This window comes from Rhopalosiphum padi, chromosome 4, assembly GCF_020882245.1.
Source record: "Rhopalosiphum padi isolate XX-2018 chromosome 4, ASM2088224v1, whole genome shotgun sequence".
Taxonomy (NCBI): Eukaryota; Metazoa; Arthropoda; class Insecta; order Hemiptera; family Aphididae; genus Rhopalosiphum; species Rhopalosiphum padi.
This window is the reverse complement of record NC_083600.1, coordinates 1,240,443-1,261,416: the sequence shown is the minus strand read 5'-3', so window position 1 is coordinate 1,261,416 and position 20,974 is coordinate 1,240,443. Positions and strand designations below refer to the sequence as shown.

General features: G+C 24.5%; 1 protein-coding gene and 1 long non-coding RNA gene across 2 annotated transcripts in view; one reads left to right on the top strand and one right to left on the bottom strand.

Annotated features, from left to right (window-relative positions):
* LOC132930657 (uncharacterized) overlaps positions 1 to 13,504 on the bottom strand; it is a 58,709-nt gene extending 45,205 nt beyond the window's left edge. The window contains exon 1 of the mRNA XM_060996639.1: positions 13,222 to 13,504. The gene's annotated coding sequence lies outside the window, so the exon portion shown is untranslated. The remainder of the gene's footprint in view (positions 1 to 13,221) is intronic.
* On the top strand, positions 2,098 to 15,177 carry LOC132930658 (uncharacterized). Its single transcript, XR_009662259.1, has 4 exons — positions 2,098 to 2,432; positions 3,594 to 3,787; positions 14,481 to 14,755; positions 14,970 to 15,177. It is a non-coding gene; the product is annotated as an uncharacterized LOC132930658 (long non-coding RNA).
* Positions 15,178 to 20,974: the final 5,797 nt, after the last annotated feature.

Sequence of the window (20,974 nt, the reverse complement as noted above, 5' to 3'; positions counted from 1 at the left end):
CTATAGCTGTGAACATCTAATCGAGTTGAGTATGTGGTCATAGCTATTTATAGTTATAGTTTATTTTATAATATTTATATTAGATTAAGTATTTTAAATAATATTCAAATAACGGACTAATATGTTTTTATTCTGAGCATATTTTCAAATTATATTATTTGATATTATATGATCTTATATTATATTTAAAACATACCTTACTTTATATATATAAACCTTCCCGATAAAGGAAATGGTGCTCAGACGCATTATCGAGTATTAGACGTTATCTTTATTTAAATTATACAATATTTTAATTCTTGTCAATAAATTCAATATTATTATATATTTTCTTATACTTATTCTTGTACGATTACTGTCAATAATACCTGTAATATGTTTGTAGAAAATCAATGAAGACTACTCTGCATTTTTATAAAGGGTATAAGACATATTTATTTATGCACACATATATTAGGTATACACCCTTAACTATACATATATAATGAGTAATGACTAATCCTCAAAGACTTTCATATTTACTTTCCATCAAAATATCTTATATTGTTTAGTGATAAATATATGTTATGAGTAAAAGATATTAAGCTAATGTTATTGAATTTAATAATATACATTTACATAAACATATTAACAACTTAAGAATATTAACATAATTTTATATTCACTAAAACATTTATTATTCATATCATGTTAGCTAATAATTACTTTTTTCTATATTTTTAAGTGTTTAAGTTAGAATATTTAAAAACATTTATGCACCTGAATTATGCTCGACAAAATTTTTAAATTATGTTAGATAAATATTAAGTTTAATCTACTATATTATCTTAAAATTATTTATGGAATAATGTGTTAACCAAGAAAAATAAATATTTCTAATGAATATATATAATATATTTATTATAGAAATTTTATTTTTTCTATCCTCAGTGACTTTTGAATATAATCACTCCAAAAACTAGCTTCAGCAAGGTTACTTTAACAATAATAAATACTATTAATATAATACATTATAAAGACTGAATAAACCGATTTATTCGGTTTAACAATATCTGCAGTTACGCGTAATACTTGATACTGATTTGCACTGTGGGTGCAGTAATAACATTAAACCATTATAAGCATATGATTCGTCTTCCGATTAGCGTTATGCTATTGTGCCGTGAACTCGTAACGATGTAATCACTACATAGGTACCCGTACCATCTCGGGCCGCTACGAAGACTACAACACTAAACGTAAAAAGTATTGTACGAAAATTCCTACTATTGTCATTTTCTACATACAGAAACTATCACAAGGGTCGATCAGTAAGTCGCTTGCCCGTCAGATACTTCCGTAATCGTTTTAGATAGCAGTGAACAAATTACGTTAAACATTATGGAATATTTAGGGAAAAAATCATTTAATTTGATTTATAATAACACGGGGGATTTTTCAGTTTATACACCGAGATAATGTAAGTCGTGTATTGTAATGGATAAAGCTGTGCATTTTAAATACCTACAATTAATCATGATAAATTATATTTTACAATAATAATTATAAAATTATAAAGTGATGTTTTTGACTTCACCGACATACGATATTATATTATATCGAAAACATATAATATTATTATGTTTATCGGTAATTTGATTATAACGAACTGATCAATGCCGTAGCTAGATATTTGTGTGCCCCGGTGCAAATTGGTCTAGGCACCCCATAAATTTAAACGCTATTAGTGAGTCTCCTTAGTCACTACAAAGCCCCCTAAAACATTTTACTTTTGGCTTTTTGCGCTTTTACCCATAAAATGTGTTTATTCCAACATAAAATTATAATAGTTAATTTTGATATGTAACTTATTAGAATGCCATTTTGTTAAACATAAAAGTAGATATCAAACGGTCAACATTTACCTGTAAATTTCAATTACTTAATTAAATAGCCATTTATAGTGTACCATTTACAAACACATTTGTTGGTGCCCGATAAGCCGATGGACTATCTTCGTCCAGACACCGGTCAAAGTCCAGTGCCGTGACTATGCCGGCCCCCGCGCGCCTAGCCTAGTCCATCGGCTTGTATGTGTCGTTCGGGTCGTTCCCCGCGGCCTCAGTCCAGCCTGGTATGCGAGCCGTTCGCGACGCTATTATTCGTCTTTTTTTTAGTCGCGACGACGAAACTTACTAATACGCCGTCGAACATGCTCCGCCGTTGCGAACTCGCCAACGCATGTCACATCCGTCGTACCCCATTCCGTTGTTCGCGTTTATTTTATACACACAACTACGAACGTGATACGTGTGTTATCTATACTATATACTTTGCCGTTTTGCACGTGCCTTTTCGGGCCACTCCACGTCATCTTCATCATCCATCAGCCCACAGCAACAGTGCACACATTTATTCCGTTCCCGTCAAGCCACCAGTACGAGTCCGAGAGGGTATTGTTATTATTTGTTTTTATTATTATTAATTTGTATATCGTTGTCGGCCGTCGCCGCCTAATACGCAAGAACGCTATCAATATCTTGTTATATATTTTCTTATCACGTACGTTTGATCGTGACTATTTTATTATCAATTTTGTATTTTGAATTATTATCAATATCTCGTAAGTAGGTATAGACTATTTGTTTTTGTTATTATCATTTTTATAGATTGTGCCTATTCTCTTAACAACAATTATTTTATGTCCATCCCGCGTCTCAATAAATTTTATACAGTCCACTATTATCATCACATGACTATCGCCCGTACATATTCGGGACGGGTCGTAGCCAAAACAAAAATTTAAGCGATTGCCTGAGAGCGGAAAATACCTGACGACGTTGTCAAAACCACGACATCACACCAGGTTGTCCCTCCAACAACATTTATTAAAATATATATACATGGAAACAAACAAATTTACACAAGTTTTATATAATTTATAATATAATATCAAAGAATTTAATCAGTTAACATCTAAAACGTTATGAAGTACATTATTATAATAATAACTAAATTATATTAAATATTCACGATTTGAAATTACTAGATCACTAATGTTAATGATTGTATTATATTATATTCATGTACTATACACAGTCACAAATAAAAAATTAAAACAAAATACATGATATTATTTTATAAAAACTAATACATCATTTAAATTTTATTTTCTACAAATTTCAAAAACAAAAATTTAATTGAAGTACGCATTATTAATAATTGCAGATATGATGGCTACAACATAATATATTTTTGTTTTAAACTATTTGGTATAATAACATCGATAAATTTATCATTATTTTTAAATAGTAAGTTGTAGTTGTTTTTTTAAATGTACTAAACCCCATCTTGACCCAATTTATTTATTTACCGCAGAAACTGTTTATCACTTCAAGTTATTGTTCATAACTCAATTACTGAATTATTGACATGAGAGATTTTAACAATGTGTTTTTGCCTGGAAAGAGCAAACATTCTACGTAACATGAATATATCGTAACGTTAAAACAAAACATAATATATGTTTAAGTTCATAGTTCCTATACACATAAATATTTTTTTAATTTAAATTCAGCGATCATCCTTAAAGTTACAACTTACAATCATCCTAGACCCACCATGGATGGATGGAGTATGTCAAGATCCAGAGAAACTAGAAGTAATGGATAGGAAATTAAGCAGGATCATTGGAAGGTTGATGACAAGTGGCAGCCAAAGTTCTTACAAATTTTCGAGGATACATGATGACGATGAATTGTCCATAAGATTAATTACCATTAATAGTTGGTCTTAATTGTATTAATAAGTAAGTTATTAATTTATTATACCATCTCGTTAAATACTTGATTTATTTTTTAAAATTAATTTTCCATCTATATACGAAATCTATATATCTTTATATCTGTATCTCGTAATTTAATATGATACGAATAATATGGATAAATTAATGTAATAAAGACCAACATGAAAAATAATTTTCATGAGAGCAGTCATCTACTGACTTTACTAAATTCGTAAATATTAGTATATAATATATTACATAGTACATAGTACATAGATACTATGATTTCATATAAGACATTATATGTGTTTCTGTCTCGAAAAAATAATTATTTATATATATTTTAAATATATAATTATTAATCAACTTAAATAGTCGATAAATTTATTATTTACGTAGTTTCATAAATACAGATAGTTCTAAGCATCGGTCTATGTTTTTACTCGTGATTTTCTTAAAGCTATATTTTCTATTTTGTTAAACATAATATCATCAATTATGTATTTTCTAAGACCATTCCAAAACAAAGAATCAATAAATTAAAAATAATGTTCATTAGATTTCGGGTGAATGATGTTTTGATGGAAAATGATGATTTAATAACTTTTTTCATCATTTCACATGAACGTTAGATGTAATTTCTAAAATATTTCATAAATCGACGAGTAATTATTAGTATAAATCTAATTTATATCTAATTTATAAATTATAATATCTTTAGGTAATAGCTAGTGTGTATGAGCAAAAATTTTAGCATATAAAATCCTTTTAGAGTTTTATGCCACGCCTTAAAATTGTTTATATAAAATCAAAAAATGTTTATAAATCTAAATTATTTGTTTTATTAATTATAATATTATTATGTAAGATAATAATATATAGTTTGAATAATATTTATATACAAAGCATGCACATGCAGTGTGTACGTTATGCAATACTCTACGAAAACTTAATAATACGTGAAAGTATATTAATTTTAATTTTATAAGTTATAAATTAAATAAGAATATTTCAAACTATAAGTTTAATTATTAGATTTTAAAATATTGAAATTATTATATTATACTTGGTTAAAATATTTAACGATTTCTTAAATATGTTTAACTCGAGAGTTAAGAAACTAAATTATTATTATAGACTTCAAATTTTACATTATCACTATGAAATGTATTACATTATAATATTTTTATCTATTTATGGAAAATATATTTCCTCAAATTATTAATTTATTATAATGTACGACAGCAGGCTATGATAAAAGTTCAACTTTCTCAATTTAGTTATAAAATAAATGCAATATTTTTTTCACACTTTCCAAATGATTGAATATAAGTTTGACATATTCAATAATTCACAAAAGCATGTAAAAAATATAGAATGAGGCTTTACACATTCCTACATAACTTATATAAATCTAAAATGAATGTATAAAAAGTTATGTACGATGATATTTTGTCTGTAGATGGAAATAGAACCAGATATCTATGTTAGGTAAAATAAATATAAAATTGAATAATTATGATTAAAAAAAAATTTCATATTATAAACGAATGAATTAGATGTTGAAAAAATGATTTATACATAGATCTACAGGATAATTATCGTAACAGTAAATATTGATATCGAGAAGTATTAATGATTTTGAAAAAAAAATTATTATATATACATAAGAATTTTTATTTTTGTATATACACAAATTATAAATTGATGAATAGATGACGTTACGTTCTTGAAAAAAAATATATTTTACTTTTTAATGTTTATATTTTTTTAAGTACAGAACTTATTTAATGAAGATAATATACATTATTAGTTTCATATATTCTAAAGCTATCGATTTATATAATTCTATATAATCGATTTTTGAACAAAAATTAATTAGTTATAGATCTTAGATTAACTTTGAAATGAATTCTAATAGATGCTTTAGAAGATTTAGTTTTAAATGTTGTTATTCAAAAAACAACAACGGTAAAATAAGTTAAAATTTATTTGATTATTTTATAACAATTTCAAGGTTTTAAAAAAAAAAAATAAATATTATTCTCAACAATTTGAAATAATAAATGTGAGTTGTTGCAAAAACCAGGGTATATATTATAATATGTACTACCTAAGTGACATATTGATAGGACTCTTCATTTTTGTATTTATTAATTTAGTGTTTATTTTGAAATGTGATTTCCAAGAAATTCCTTTTATGAATCTAGTGATACTATAAATATATTTTCCATGCAATTTTAACCATAGACATAACAATTATTATTAAATAAAATGCAATTAATTCTATTTAAAAATTTATCTTTTAAATATTCCAATCTAATTGAACAGTGCGCATAAAAATTAAGGATAAGTAAATTTAAATTTATGCAATTGGTACATTTGAATAATAATTAAGTTTATAAGCTTGATAGTTGATTATACTTTAATCGGAAACTATAATTAATAAAATCCATTTTAAATGTTTTTCAAACAATCCAAATCCAATTTTATATAATTATAATATTTGTGTTTGTTAAATATTAAAAATTGGTTATGGTGATTAGTAGAAACAGCTCACATCCATGTTTTTTTCTAGACGAGACTATGGGAGGATATTTAATTAGATTAAATAATAAATTATTTTGTTTAGATAATATACTATATATCTAAAAATGTCCGAGTGAATTGTAGAGCAATTTTACTATTTATAATAACGTTAAACTAATTATTACTTAAAATCTGCATTACTAAAACTTAACTAATATGAAAAAAATTAAAACTAAAAATAAGTAGATAAGTAAGTATCACCATATTATATATTAGGTGTCAAGTAGATCACTAGCTATTATAGATCTTTAAAATTTGGATTCGATTTTATTATTGTATACGAAAAACAGTTTTGAGTGAAGGCGGTCTGTCGGCCTATATATTACTAAGTTAATTTTATGACATATTTAAGTGGGTACCTATTTAAGTATTACGTTTATTATATTATTAGTATTGAATTTATTATTATTATAATATAAGTGTATACTATATTATATCAAATTATATAAATCAAAATTTAACAACATATTTTTGTAAATACCGTAAAACAGTAAAAATAGATTCATAATATTTATAAATAGATAATATTTTAAAATAAATCATGTTATTTTGTAAAGTAAATTCACACTAGTATAAAATACATAACAGTTTTAATTCCCACGAATAATGTTTTCTAATCATAACAAAAAATAATTAATAAATCGTTATAATTCTAATATAAACTAGTTATGAGGTATCTTTTATTCAATTTTTAAAACAGATACAAAAATAAAAGGTTCTAAAATGTTTAACTATAAGATAATAGTTTATAAACTTTTTGCAATTTTAACAAATTTGATCAAAATTCAAAGTTCAAATTATGTATATTAAAAACATTTGCGCATATTTATTTTTATATTCTTGTATTCTTGTACAGATATATGAATATATTTTGTGGGATATTAATAATATTATATAAAAGTTTCATGCATTTTTACCCGATAAATAATTTTTAATCAACGTTTATGACATTTTTTTTAAAAATTCTCGTGCAAATCATAACACAAAAAGTGATAAAAAAAATTTAAAATTTGATCAATAAAAATGAAAATATAAATATTTAGTAAAAATTGCAAGTATGTATCTATTGTTATTATAATTTTTTTTTTCAAATACAATAATTATCAAAAATTATTTAAGAAGAAATAATTATTTTATGGGTGAATACTGAATGTTGTAAATATTTGAACTTGAAATGCTCATAAAAAATTAATTTGGGTTTCCGGTAGAATTTTTTTTTTACATAAAGGTTCAACAACTAATACTAATAAAACTTAAACTAAAACTTGTATTAATTTTTTAAATTTTAAGTACCTATATAAATATAAATTTTTTAAGGATTTCTAACTGTAAAATAATTTACTAGTTTTCTCAATTTTTATAAATATTGTGAAAATTTAAATTTTAAGTGCTTATAAAAAAATATTGTTATTATAGATTATTGTTTTTGATATATTTTAATTGATAAATTATTATGTTTTGAAAATTCCACTCTAAATAGGAAACAATAAACATTTGGTAATAAATGTAAGTATCTACAGTTATCTGTTTTCAAGCTCAACAAAATTAATTTTTATTCAAAAACTGGATTTACGTAAAAATTCACGTAATTTTGAATTTTTTATTTGTTTTTTCCAATTAAAAAAATAAGTATTTGAAAATCTTAAGTTTGAGTTCTTTAAAGTACAAACTAAATTCAATTTTATATCTAAAACCTCCCTTATCTTGTTGTCGTGCACTTACAAAAAAAAAAAGAATGAAAATAAATACATTCATTACTCCGCTCAGAATGTAATAGGTACTTCAACAAATTACATTTTTTTATTTAGATATAAGCAGTCAATATAATAATATTTTCTATCGTTTACGTTTTACTTGTAACTTATCGAAATTTTATATAATATGGTTTGGAGCAATAAAATAATATTGAGTAGGTATTAAACATTTGATAATTACATACCAATCGCGTTATTAGTTACAACCTACTTGTTAATAAATCACGGTAATCAGAAAAAGTAACAACTCGAACTCAGCTATAAGGCATAGCTCTCGTTTTCCCTGTATTTTCGGGGATAGAAGTAAAGAAACATAACATATTTGTATTTTTAAATCGATATTCCCCATTCGCTGTAAACTAAGGTACCTTTGGTAATAGATTTTGAACGCTCATTAAGATTGTAACTTTGACAAAACACTTATTTCTTAGTCTTTTTACATCAAAGAAATAATACGTTGGAGACTTCACCCATTTAATCACAAATATTACGTCCTCATTCATTTTACATTAGACATTATTTTAGCTATGTCACCATAATGTAATATAATTTTTCAAGAAAAATTATAGTAAATAATACATTATTATTTATTTGAGCTTGTATTGAAATCACTATCGATTTTATAATAACTATAAGGTATAATAATAATTCTGGAAATATACATACCTAGTAAATAGAATAGTTGAAATATTATCAATCATATTTATAATACCAATTTATTTTAAAAACATATACAATCTAAGCACATATTATATAAATTATAATATTACTTAAATATCCCAGGTGATCTTTTTATACTGATAAATTAGTTTCCTATATATTTAATTTAATTTATATTACTTTAAAACTTATATTACTGTTTACTAGAATGAAAAAAAATACAATTGAATAAATTACCATATTTTAATAATTAAATACTATAAAATAAAAATGTAATAGTTTGTTTTTGTTATTTACAAAAAGTCTTAATAAAAATGTAATAAATATTTAAATAATTTAAAACAATATATTTTATAAAACTTTTCTAATCTACTTATTTACACAAATGTTTACAAACAACGATTTTGAATAAGGCCTAAATGAACAAATTAAACTTTTTTCATAGTTTAACATTTGTTTTTTACAACTTTATTTGTATACTAATATATATTATAATATATAAGTTAGATATTATATTTCATCTACCTTATCTGAACAACTACTATTGTGGCCAAAATTATTTTTGATATGTTTTAAGAATGGATTAATTTAAGTATTATGTTAAGACCATAGAATATTAAAATTTGTAATTAAAATGTATTAAGTATACCTCAATCTCAAAACATTTAGGGTTAAGACATAGTTTGCTTTTAGAAATAATTCATTCAAAATAAACATTTACAATCGATTTATAATCTATATTTCTACGTGCTCTAGTATCTTATAATAAATATAATTCATAAAATTACTGACATGTAGACTTTAATATTCAAATAATCAATTAGAGGAAGGTATCAATTAAGCCTCAGCCGGAAACTCATTAGGCCTAATACTGAATAATACAATAAAGGAAGGAATCACACCTTGTGAGTTGGGAAATGACCCAATACCATGTTAATTTTATAACAGAAATGTATTGTTGGCCTATAATCAATGACACCGATAGAATAGCATTTCTAGGAAACTGGCGCAACGGTTGTGGTTGACAAGCTCGAGCGTGGGTAGAGAGTCATCCGGACGCCATAATCTAGTAGGATCATCGCACGTACGCAAAAACGCGAGGAGGCATGAACCATGGGAATACGACGGTGCGCATCGCTTGACTATAAGGGATATGACCAAATATAGTGGGAAATGCACCTATATAGGAGAGCCCGAGATAGGACTTTTTCAGGCGTGATTTACAAGAGCAAACACATTCGCGCCAATTCATGTTAGGATTTTGTTATTAAGTCTTCGAATTATTTTCAATTAAAAAAAAACACAGAAAAATGTTTACAACTTTTCATTTCACCGCAACTACTCCACAGCTCCATACAACGATTGCTTATATGTGGCCCACTACGAGTTACCTTTTAATAGTCAATAGACAACTAGACAAGTATTAAAATACTTGCAAAATACAATTTTCAACAAAACAAATAGGTATACTACATATTTAAATAAAACCTAAAGCGAATGCTTTTTAAATCATATATATAATTTTATTCATAATACATCATAAAACGTGTATAGTATTATAATCTGATTAGACGCCCTCTGTGTACTTGTATATCTAAATATAGTGAATTATGGTAGTATAAACACAATTGCAATATAATTAAAAGTACAGGTGTGATTTTTATAATGAATAGTAATACGCTGTTTGTTTTAATAAATAAATAATTTTACTCGACCATATCGTCAACAATTGTTTGTGTTCGTCTTCAATTTTATAATGAAAATAAAATAAAAAATAAAATTATAAATATACGAATATGAATATAATTTATAATGTTATAAAGTATAGAGTATCATATAAGAAAAAGATTTTTTTTTTTTTAATGATCATTCAGTTTATCAGTTCAGTGGAGCATACAATTTTCAACTGAAAGACGTATAGTAAAGCTAAAAACAACTGGCATGGTGACAAATCATAAACCACGTAAAGTAAATATGGGAAAGCTCGCCTACCTCGTGTTATCATTACAAGTACACTGAATAACCATATTTATTTTACATATTATAGGAAGATCAGTTTGTAATCTTAACAGTGTACAACCACATTGTATTCGATAGAATGAATATAATGAATACATATGAATGAATTTTAACTTACTCAATATAAGTAAATATGCATGAAGTTTATGAATCTAATATAAATTTTAATATATGTATATATATATTATATATTTCAAGTAGAAAACCTCTTAGATGAACAATTGTAGGTGTCGAGTATACCTTTTCCGTGAGTAGGTACTATAATAGATGTGTTAAATTTGAATTCAATGATAAATCATTGTATACAAATGAAAAACATTTCTGAGCCAACACGGTTTAATTGTTTGGTTATAAAAAAATTATTTAAACAATAATATTGAAATTTTAAAAAATGTTAGTACTTTTTTCCCTGGCTATTTTAAAAAGTACTTATAGTTTTCAATTTTGAACTCTCAAAAGTACCAACTAGATTTAATTTGCGACCAAAAATCTACCTCGAATATGATGGTAAGAGCATTTTTTTACACTAGAAAAAGACGTGTTTTCAGACACATAAATAAAAAAATAAATAAAAACCCACATCATTGTAAAATCAATACATTCTTCGCTTTGCTTAGTACCTATGTCACCTTACAAATCTTATGTTTTCTTTTTTTATTATTATTTATCAAATTATTCCAATAGAGATATTAAATTATAACGTGTGTTCATACTGAGAAATTTTCTGAAAATAGTCAGTGTTCACTAATAATAATATTTTAAATAATATCAAATAATTTTTAAATTATTTAATAATTCGAATTTATCAAAAAAAAAAAAAAATCATGATTTTTCATAGTTTTGAGTTAAATTGTTGATATTCCAACTAATATCTGAGTATCTAACAATCCTGCAAAATGTAAATAAATGATAGTTATTTAGATAGTTGTTTAGCATCGATAAAAAAATATAAATGTTCAAGCTATAATAGTTTTATGGAATATTTACTGTATTAAATCTAATTCATTAAAAAACTACATATATAATCCTACTTTAATAAATATCCAACAGCAGATACACGTAGGGGCTAAAGTTAACTCTTAGATACTATTTCAAAGATACGTATTTTGTTTATATAAGTTAATTTACAAAAAAGTGTATTACAATACCTCTAACATCGGAGCTTAAATATTTTATATGTTTACCTATGGTTCAATTTTTAAAACTACAAATATTTAACTTATATTTATATCTGCATATTTTTTGTTTACCTTCTTTTTCTTTATCCGAACCTGTATATACTATAATATATGATTTTATTATATCTACAATACATATATTATTATAATAATTGAATATTTTATACAATATTAACTCCGTTAATAATTGCTGTCATAATGTATAACTGACATGATAAGGCTAACATCTAGAACAACTGTTGTCATTACAATTATAATTATCTTGTGTATTAACTAAAATCTATGATTAGTTTAGTTAATTCTCAAAAGTTAATAATGAAGAAAATAATTAATGGTTTATTATACCCCTTGTAATAATAAGGCATTACAAGTTGTGTCCGCGATAATCTTTATATTATTAATCGTCATACTATATTTTTACTTAATAAAATTAGTTGATAAACAAAAGTAAAATGTAATGTTCATTATTAAATATTTAGATACATCGACATTATTCCATGGATGGTATTATATTTTTTATTTTATTTATAAATAATGGTTATTACTGTCTAAATATTGTTATGAACTTTTTTTATACCTCTTAATCGTGGAATTTTTATAATTCTATTGATTAAACTTTATTTAACATTTTTTAATATTCTGAAATTTATATTTTAACAACGTAAAACAAATAACGGAAAATGGTATTTAAACTATTCATTTTTAATGTAGTAAAATAATATATGTATAGGTACTTTATTTATTGAGACGAGTTTAATGCATTTAGAGAATGTCATAAATTATTACTAAAATAATTTTTTTGAAAGTATTTTGGTAATTATCAAAAAACTAATTAGGTATATTATTAATGCATTAACGTTTACGCAAACGGAAAAGGTTTTTAAGGGCCAACAAAAACTTAAATTATATATTTGCGCGGTATATCGAGAAAATTGAGTATTTTATAAAAATCGTTATTTCGATTTTACGACAGCTATAATAGTACCTATGTACAGTAGTAAATTACGTTTCTAAACACGCGCTCATATAAAAAAAAAACTATCAGATCTAGAAAGACTTCGTCCATTAGATCTTTTATATACTACCGGCGTGGTACTAATTCAATCATTATTAAAATCAATAGTTATATCTTATGTCATATAACATATTATATGATATGCTTAATTTATTTTTTTATGATATATTTCGATAGCTTTTAATAATGATGTCGAAATTTCTTCGAATTTTATCTGTATGGTACATGTTTGTTCTCACTTACTTTTTCTTTTATTTCGTTAATTTTTTTCCTCCCCGATTTGTAGCCAAGACGATCGTCATACATCTACGGTTTTAATATAAAATTTATTCACGACGTACGTACGAGAGTAGGTTTACTATTTGAACCACCAGTTTGTAGGTATATGGAGATCAACGATCACGCACTACTACAACTGCACGCGTTTATGGCGAGCGACGCGGAAAACTTTCGATCGGAGCGCGCGCGTGTCACGGGCACACGGTTCGGCGGCCGGTGCGTTAATGTCGTGGCGGCTGCCGGCGGCGTCGTCGTCGTCGTCGTCAGACTACCTGTTGGGGTGCCTAAAGTATAATATTATACTCGGTTGTGGGTCAGTCGTGCCAACGCCGACCGCACCGCCGCCGTAGGGTATAAAATAATGTTTCGTCTCGATAAATCCGCGTTTTACAGAATAGTCAGGTCACTGCGTGTGTATTACGATCAAGTGAAATATTGATGTGTTATTATGGTTACTTATGAAATTGTAAATTATAACATAATATTACTAGTATACACAAGAGATTTTATTTTCATCATACCGGTCCTAAGACTCCGAGTAATAGGTTTATAATATATTTATATTATTGGTGGGCAGCAAATTTGAATTTGAATTTTCCGACAAAGTTTCTCTTGAAATTTATTTTTCCAAATTTTTAATTTTATCTTTCAAAATACTAAAAATTCTATGAATAAAGTGGCAAACAAGCATTGTATAATTTTAGTTTTTAAAGAAATAAAAATTAAAAATATCAAAAATTCGGGGAAGTTGATCTCAGTTCATAATATAGGTATAGGTACTCAATAACAATCACGAGGTAGATCTACTACAACTATTATACAGCCGGGCTATTTCCTTGTTTTTTTTATACTTTGTATTTTACATGGATAAAAATTTTAAAAAAGCTAATTACAACTATAGCTATTATTATTATGTTACTTTGTAGTTATTATTGTAATTTATACTTATTATTATGACAAAAATAAATAAGTATAATATTTTAAACAAAACTTTATAACTTTTTTTTATATACCAGACTTTTGACGTTTTAAAAAATGTATGCAATATGCATGCACAATGCCCTTAAATATTTTACTATTTGTAACTTGATACATTTTACAAGTTTAATAAAACTGTTTAATACCTATAAACAGTTTTTAGCTAATTTAAATGTTTTACAAAACAGTTTTAAAACTACAACGGCGCAATAATAATAATCGTCACACGTTATTGTTTTATTCAGTCTAACGGCTAAACAAGAGTTTTTATTGTTGGTGGGTGTCATATCAGTATTGTCATTCGAGTTGACCACAAGCCGCTGGTAGATATGAAAATAACAATAGGACCCACAAGTCACCAGAGTGTGTGTCCTATTTGTTCTTGTGAGTAACCAAGCACCAGACAAGCTAAAAAACGGTTTATGTTGACAAACATATTCTCGAACATCACAAAGTCAAAAATGGTCATCTCTCAATTATACAAGACAGAAAACGATTATTTTGGAATAAAATTGGTCAGGTAAGCTCGCTTGAAATGTACATTATGTAGATAATTTACTGTTTAATTTGGAATAGACTGACGAGACAGGTCTCTATATATCGTAGAAAGGGATAGATTAAATTATTGTGTTGAAACTATATTTTCTGAAATTCATTGTTCAGACATTTTTTTTTTACATAATATAATTTTTTAATATAATAAACTCGTATATTTTTATTATTGTGTTTTACAGATCACGAATGGTCGGCAGGTAATGTCTCGAGGTTTAAGTTTTTACCTTAGAGTAACAGCTTGAACATTAATTTTCCTTGTACGCAAACGTACCTTTATTGCGGTATCACGGCACAACATTTTAGGCTATTAAATTGATTTATTATAATATTTTCCTCTCGACATAAAAGTTTGCTGAAAACAAGAACCTTTTCCGCTCGATTCTTACTACTCACCTTACCATTATTCTGTCAAAATTTAGTGTAACTTATACCTTTATACTTCCAACATCGATTTCCTTTACATTGACCTGAACAAAAATTTTTATAAAATTTATTGTATGTTTACTTAGTGTCTTAGTGAGATACATACATTTTGAGGTCAAGTGTGTAGTATTTAAGTATTTATTATTATTACGAGTATTATATAGTTTTAGAACATGAAAACTATCATAAAACAATTAAATTATTATTATTCAGTAAACACGGAGAATTAAAAAATATAGGTATCATGTAGATTATAATATAGGTACAATAGGTATTTTTTTGTAATTCATTAGTTACAATGAACTTAATTCATTTTAATTTATAACTTATAGTAGAGTCAGTACTTTATTTTAACCTTTAAATTTTATTTAGGGTAGTTCACTCTAATATCAAAATTAAAAAAAACTAATTTCTTTGAATGTTAAATACAAAAATTTGCTATATTATGTGTTAGATAGACGAAGATAACTGAATAACTGATGCAAGTACAAAGTACTCTTAAATATAAAAAATAGCTTCTATAAAACAAATTGTTTTATTTTTAGTGTATGCTGATAATGTTGCATCTATAAGGTCTTTGACTTTTTTAGTTTTTTGAAAACATAAGAAAAATATATTATTTTAACATAAAACATAAATACATTTAATAAGCAGGAATTTAAGCTACTTATGAAAGAATCGGTTTTTAAATCTGGTTTTAAATTACAATTGTATTATATATTTCATCTGTTTTAAATTAGTATAATAATATTATATAATATCGATTGTAAAAATATTTTCTAGTAAATATTTTAATAATAGTATTATCACTGAAAAAGCATTTAGTACATTGACTTTTGGAATGAGCTTCAATAACGGTCAAGAAGAAGTGAGATATTTTATGAATTGTACGTTAATTAAAACACTGACTTTAAAACAATTTTGTTGACAATCAGCTAACTAAAACAATTAAACTCAGGCCAACTAAAATCTATTCAATATTCAATTTTACAGGCTAACAAAATGTAAATGTTAACAAAACTGATTTAATTTACTAAAACTAAATTGCAGCATACGTGCTTTTAATTACCTTGAGTAAAGGAAACCCTGCCAATTATTAATCCATTATACTGTGAAATAATGATTAAATACAATACCAAATAAAATCATAAACAATTATACGCAAATTCCCAATTACTTATATAGAGTAGTTTGTTGTTTAGTACCCAAATATAATATAGCAATCGTATAATACTAATTGCTCATAATTAGTGCTAAATGTATATTTAATTACACATTCTAGTGACATATTAATCGTATTGATTTACTAGGTAGGCTACGTAGTCTAGAATAACAATTACTATATGTATACTTCATAAATTAGTTAATATTCAAATTAATGTGCTAACAACTAAAGTAAATACTTACATAAAATAAGTTTAAAGTAAGGAAATAATCGCGAATACTCGATTTTTCATTATATTTAGGTAGTTATTATTATTTTTTGGCAAAACATGTGTAAGGTATAAACTATTAACAACAAAGATATTATTTCGATATGTGTAATAAAGACCTCTACATTAGTTTCAACTCAAAAAGCCCATTTAAAATGTAACTTATGCCAAATAATATTTTATATCAGTTGAATTTCTGTATAGAATCATATTCGAACTTTCCATGCTATTACTTCAATTATAATATATACTTATGACATCTCGAGGGTGGCGAATAACGAATAATTAAAATGAGTTAGACACTTGTAAAAACATTTCTGTACGCTTGTTTATAATTTTTCAGAAACTTCATCTTTAATTTTTATTTTAACATTATTTAAAGGCTTATTTTTTGTCTATTAAAAATATTTAAATATAGATTTTCATAATTCTAACTGCAAAAAACTATTTTGGACGCCAACATTTTATAAAACTAGAAAATGTAGTTGACGTACAACAATACCAATCAATATCATTTCAAAATTTTTATTTTTATAGAATTAAAATTTAAAACCGTTCACTTTCTATGCAATTTTAACTTCTACCTACAAATTGCAACTACTTCAACAACTGATATGCTTAATAAAAAATAAGATGACATAGTTATAATCGTATGAAAGAGCAAGCTAATCATTATAAACTATAATAATTGAATTTTGGTTACGTTTTTCATTAGGTTGATGAGATAACATTACGTTATATAATAAAGAATTATATATCACAAAAACTGGTAACTAAATGACAAAAATCTTTAAGTCTATTCTCATCATTACACTAATTGATTTAATTACAATTATTAATCAATCCATATATATGGTATGTAAAAATATTTAAATATAAAATATGTCTTGGAATACATTTTTATACTCAATAGTCAATTTATCTGTAAGACTAGAGACCAAATTGTACTCGGTTTGACTAAACAGTAATAAGGTTGTTCATGTATAAACTTATTTAAAATAAAAAAATCTGCTTGGAAACATTAAAAAGTATATATATTTGTATTATATAAAATATGAACATAAACGATCGCTAACAAGCTCTAAATTTATTCCAAAACCATGTATTTTTATAATTTAATATATGATCATCGACTTGAAAACTTCAGACAAATGGTATTATTATAATTGCATAATAATTATTAATTACCTATATTTATGGCTGAATTTATGTAATAAACAAGTGCAGGTATGCATTTCAATAATTGTGTATAGTTTTAATTTTAATTTTAAATAAGTTAATACTATAGGAATAATAAACTCAGTAACTAATAAAATTGTATTTATAATTTAGATGATAGATGTGTAATTTAAATAATGAATCATAAACTAATCATATCTTATTATTATACGATGAATGTACATAGTAAATTATTGTTAGTTATTAATTTACCCGAATAAGTTCATAAATGTTCTTATAAAGTATACGTGTTCAGTGTTTATAATATAAATTTAATAATAACACATAATTTTAATTAGTGTACCTAGTATTGTCTCTAGGACACAAAAATTAAAACAGCTTGGGTTTAAAAATATGATGTTTATGAAATGACATTGCAATAAATAAAATATGATTACACGTTGCAGTAATAATAAGTTTTTAGTTAAGACATAATTAAAGAATACATGTTTTACATTTATTTGTAAACTTTTTGAAAACTATGATCTTAATTTTATTAAATAGGATACCTACTTAAGAGTATAATATTTTAATTTTTTAGCCCAAATAAATTATTATTATTTCTACGAGGCCTATATAAATATAATTAATAGGAATTAAAGTTTTCATTAACACGCTAACAATTTTAACATATAAATATAAATCTATATTTACGAATATATATATTATGACTCTGATAAGTGTAAAAAAAAATTAAGATAGTTACAATGAATAAAGTTTACTTACAGTTACATAACTATATTATTTGATATTAATTTTATAAATTTAAACTTTTTAACATCAAATTAAATATTTTTAATAATAAAAACTTCCCAACAAAATAAACGTTACATTTTCTATTATATTAATGTTTATCTATATTATATACAGTCTTTATTTCTTAACTTTTGTACATTTATATTTTCCAAAATAATATAATAACCTCTTAATTGTTAAAACTAATTGTTATATAAATATAATGAGTATTTAATTATAAAATAAATTATTTTGTTCCAATTAATTTCTTACGTAAACTAATGGTTGAAATGACGGTAAAATTATTTATTACATTCTTTTTTTAATCAATATTTTAATAAGGTAAAATTGTTGTTATGCTTTAAACTAGAATAAATTTATAAATATATCTTACAAATTATTATGTATAATAAATATGTAGCTTTTAAATAAATTTAAAATATTAATCTCAATGTTCCAAGTTATCCAAGTTTATTAGGTTATAAGTCGTTTATTAAATTGTGTAGGTATATCGTATATGTAGTGTCAAAGATATATGTGATAGCTCTAATAAAATTAAAATCAATCAATATATTTTGTTTAGTTAACTATTATTTTAATATAAAACTTATACTTAGCTTTTTGTAACGGCTTGTTAGAGGTCAAAAAATAAAATATTGTGAAGAAAAGTTAATGCGGTACATAGTACTATATATAGAGATGCAAACTTTTTTCATTTTAGTATATTCTACTATTATAGTGCTACGTGTTTTCAATCTCAATAAAGAATTTAGGTTTTAATAAAGTACAAACTTTTTATTAGTATTAAACATTAATAGTTATAATTAAATCAAATAACCGATTACTTACAACACAGTTTAACACTTTTATTATGCGTTTAATAATTTTATTAATGAAAATACCTAATTGATACAAAAAAAAATATTTATATATAGTATAATTTATTGTGTTCTTTATTTTTATATATTTAATTTTATATAAAACTATTTTTTTAAATTTATTAAGTTATTTAAAATTACGTACTATCAACTGTTTTCACAATAATTATGTATATGGTTTAACGAACTGAAATAAGTAGTAGTCTGTGGTAATAACTCATTCACTAGAATATTTATAAGTTATATAGCTATAACTATGATATAAATTCTGGGAAAACCTTTCAGTTTCATCACGCTTGATCCTTTACTGTGCAATTTCAAAAACATGACTTCGGTGACGGTTCATTAGGAATTGATCTACTGTATGGTTTTGTTGAGTTGTTTTTCAATTAAACACTAAATTTAATTAACTATATTGATTTAAATTGCTAATCAGTAATAACTCTGATTACTAGTTATTATCAGTGTTGGGTAGTAACGTAACGAAAGTAACGCGTTACTGTAACGCCGTTACTTTGTTTGTAACGCGTTACGTAATTTAATTACAATTATTTTCAAATAACGAAAATGTAATGAAATTTACTTTTGATGAGTAATTTACATAGTATAACGCGTTACAGTTTTAAATTATTTAGTACCTATTGCGAATTTCAAAAAAAAAAAAAAACTTAAAAATAATGCGGGTATTATTTATACAAGTGGCTAATGATTATACGTTCCTAATGTAATATGTACATCTTCTTCAAATTATACCATATTTTCTGTAGGAAGTGTATTTCTAGTTCCTTTGCTTTTTAAATGATAATTGCTATGCAATTAAAAAAAAAAAAATTGTAACGAGAAAGTAACGTAGTTACTTTTATATTTGAAAATTAAAGTAATTTCATTACAATTTTATTTAAGTAACGAGTAATGTAACTTCATTACTTGTATCTCTATGTAACGAGTAAAGGAACTTCATTACTTTTTAAAAGTAACTTACCCAACACTGGTTATTATAATATTATTAATATTCTGATTGTCTGTCAGAGATTATATAAACTTGTCATGATTACATGAATGTTTTAGACAGATAAATTGATACAACGAATAATAATAAATAAACTATAAAAGTGTGATTTCTAGTTTAATAGCGCTTTATATTTACTAAACCTACTTTAATTTCAATATTATATTATTTAGTTATTAAATAATATAACTAAAACCAAAATAAAAAAAAAATTATGTAAATCTACTAATATAACCATTATTAAGGATTTCATTCATAAAAATATTGTTTAATTAATCGTTAGTTACTCTATAATACGTCCATAATAATAATTAATATTATAATGTTTATATTATATTATATACATATGCACGGACAAAATTACATTTTACAGTTTTAACAATACATTTTTAAAAAATAATGTAAGACATTATTTTCGTTTTTTCAACTGTGATAATATTTCAAGTCCTTCAAGTTATTTGTTTTTATTTAATTAAAATATTTAATTA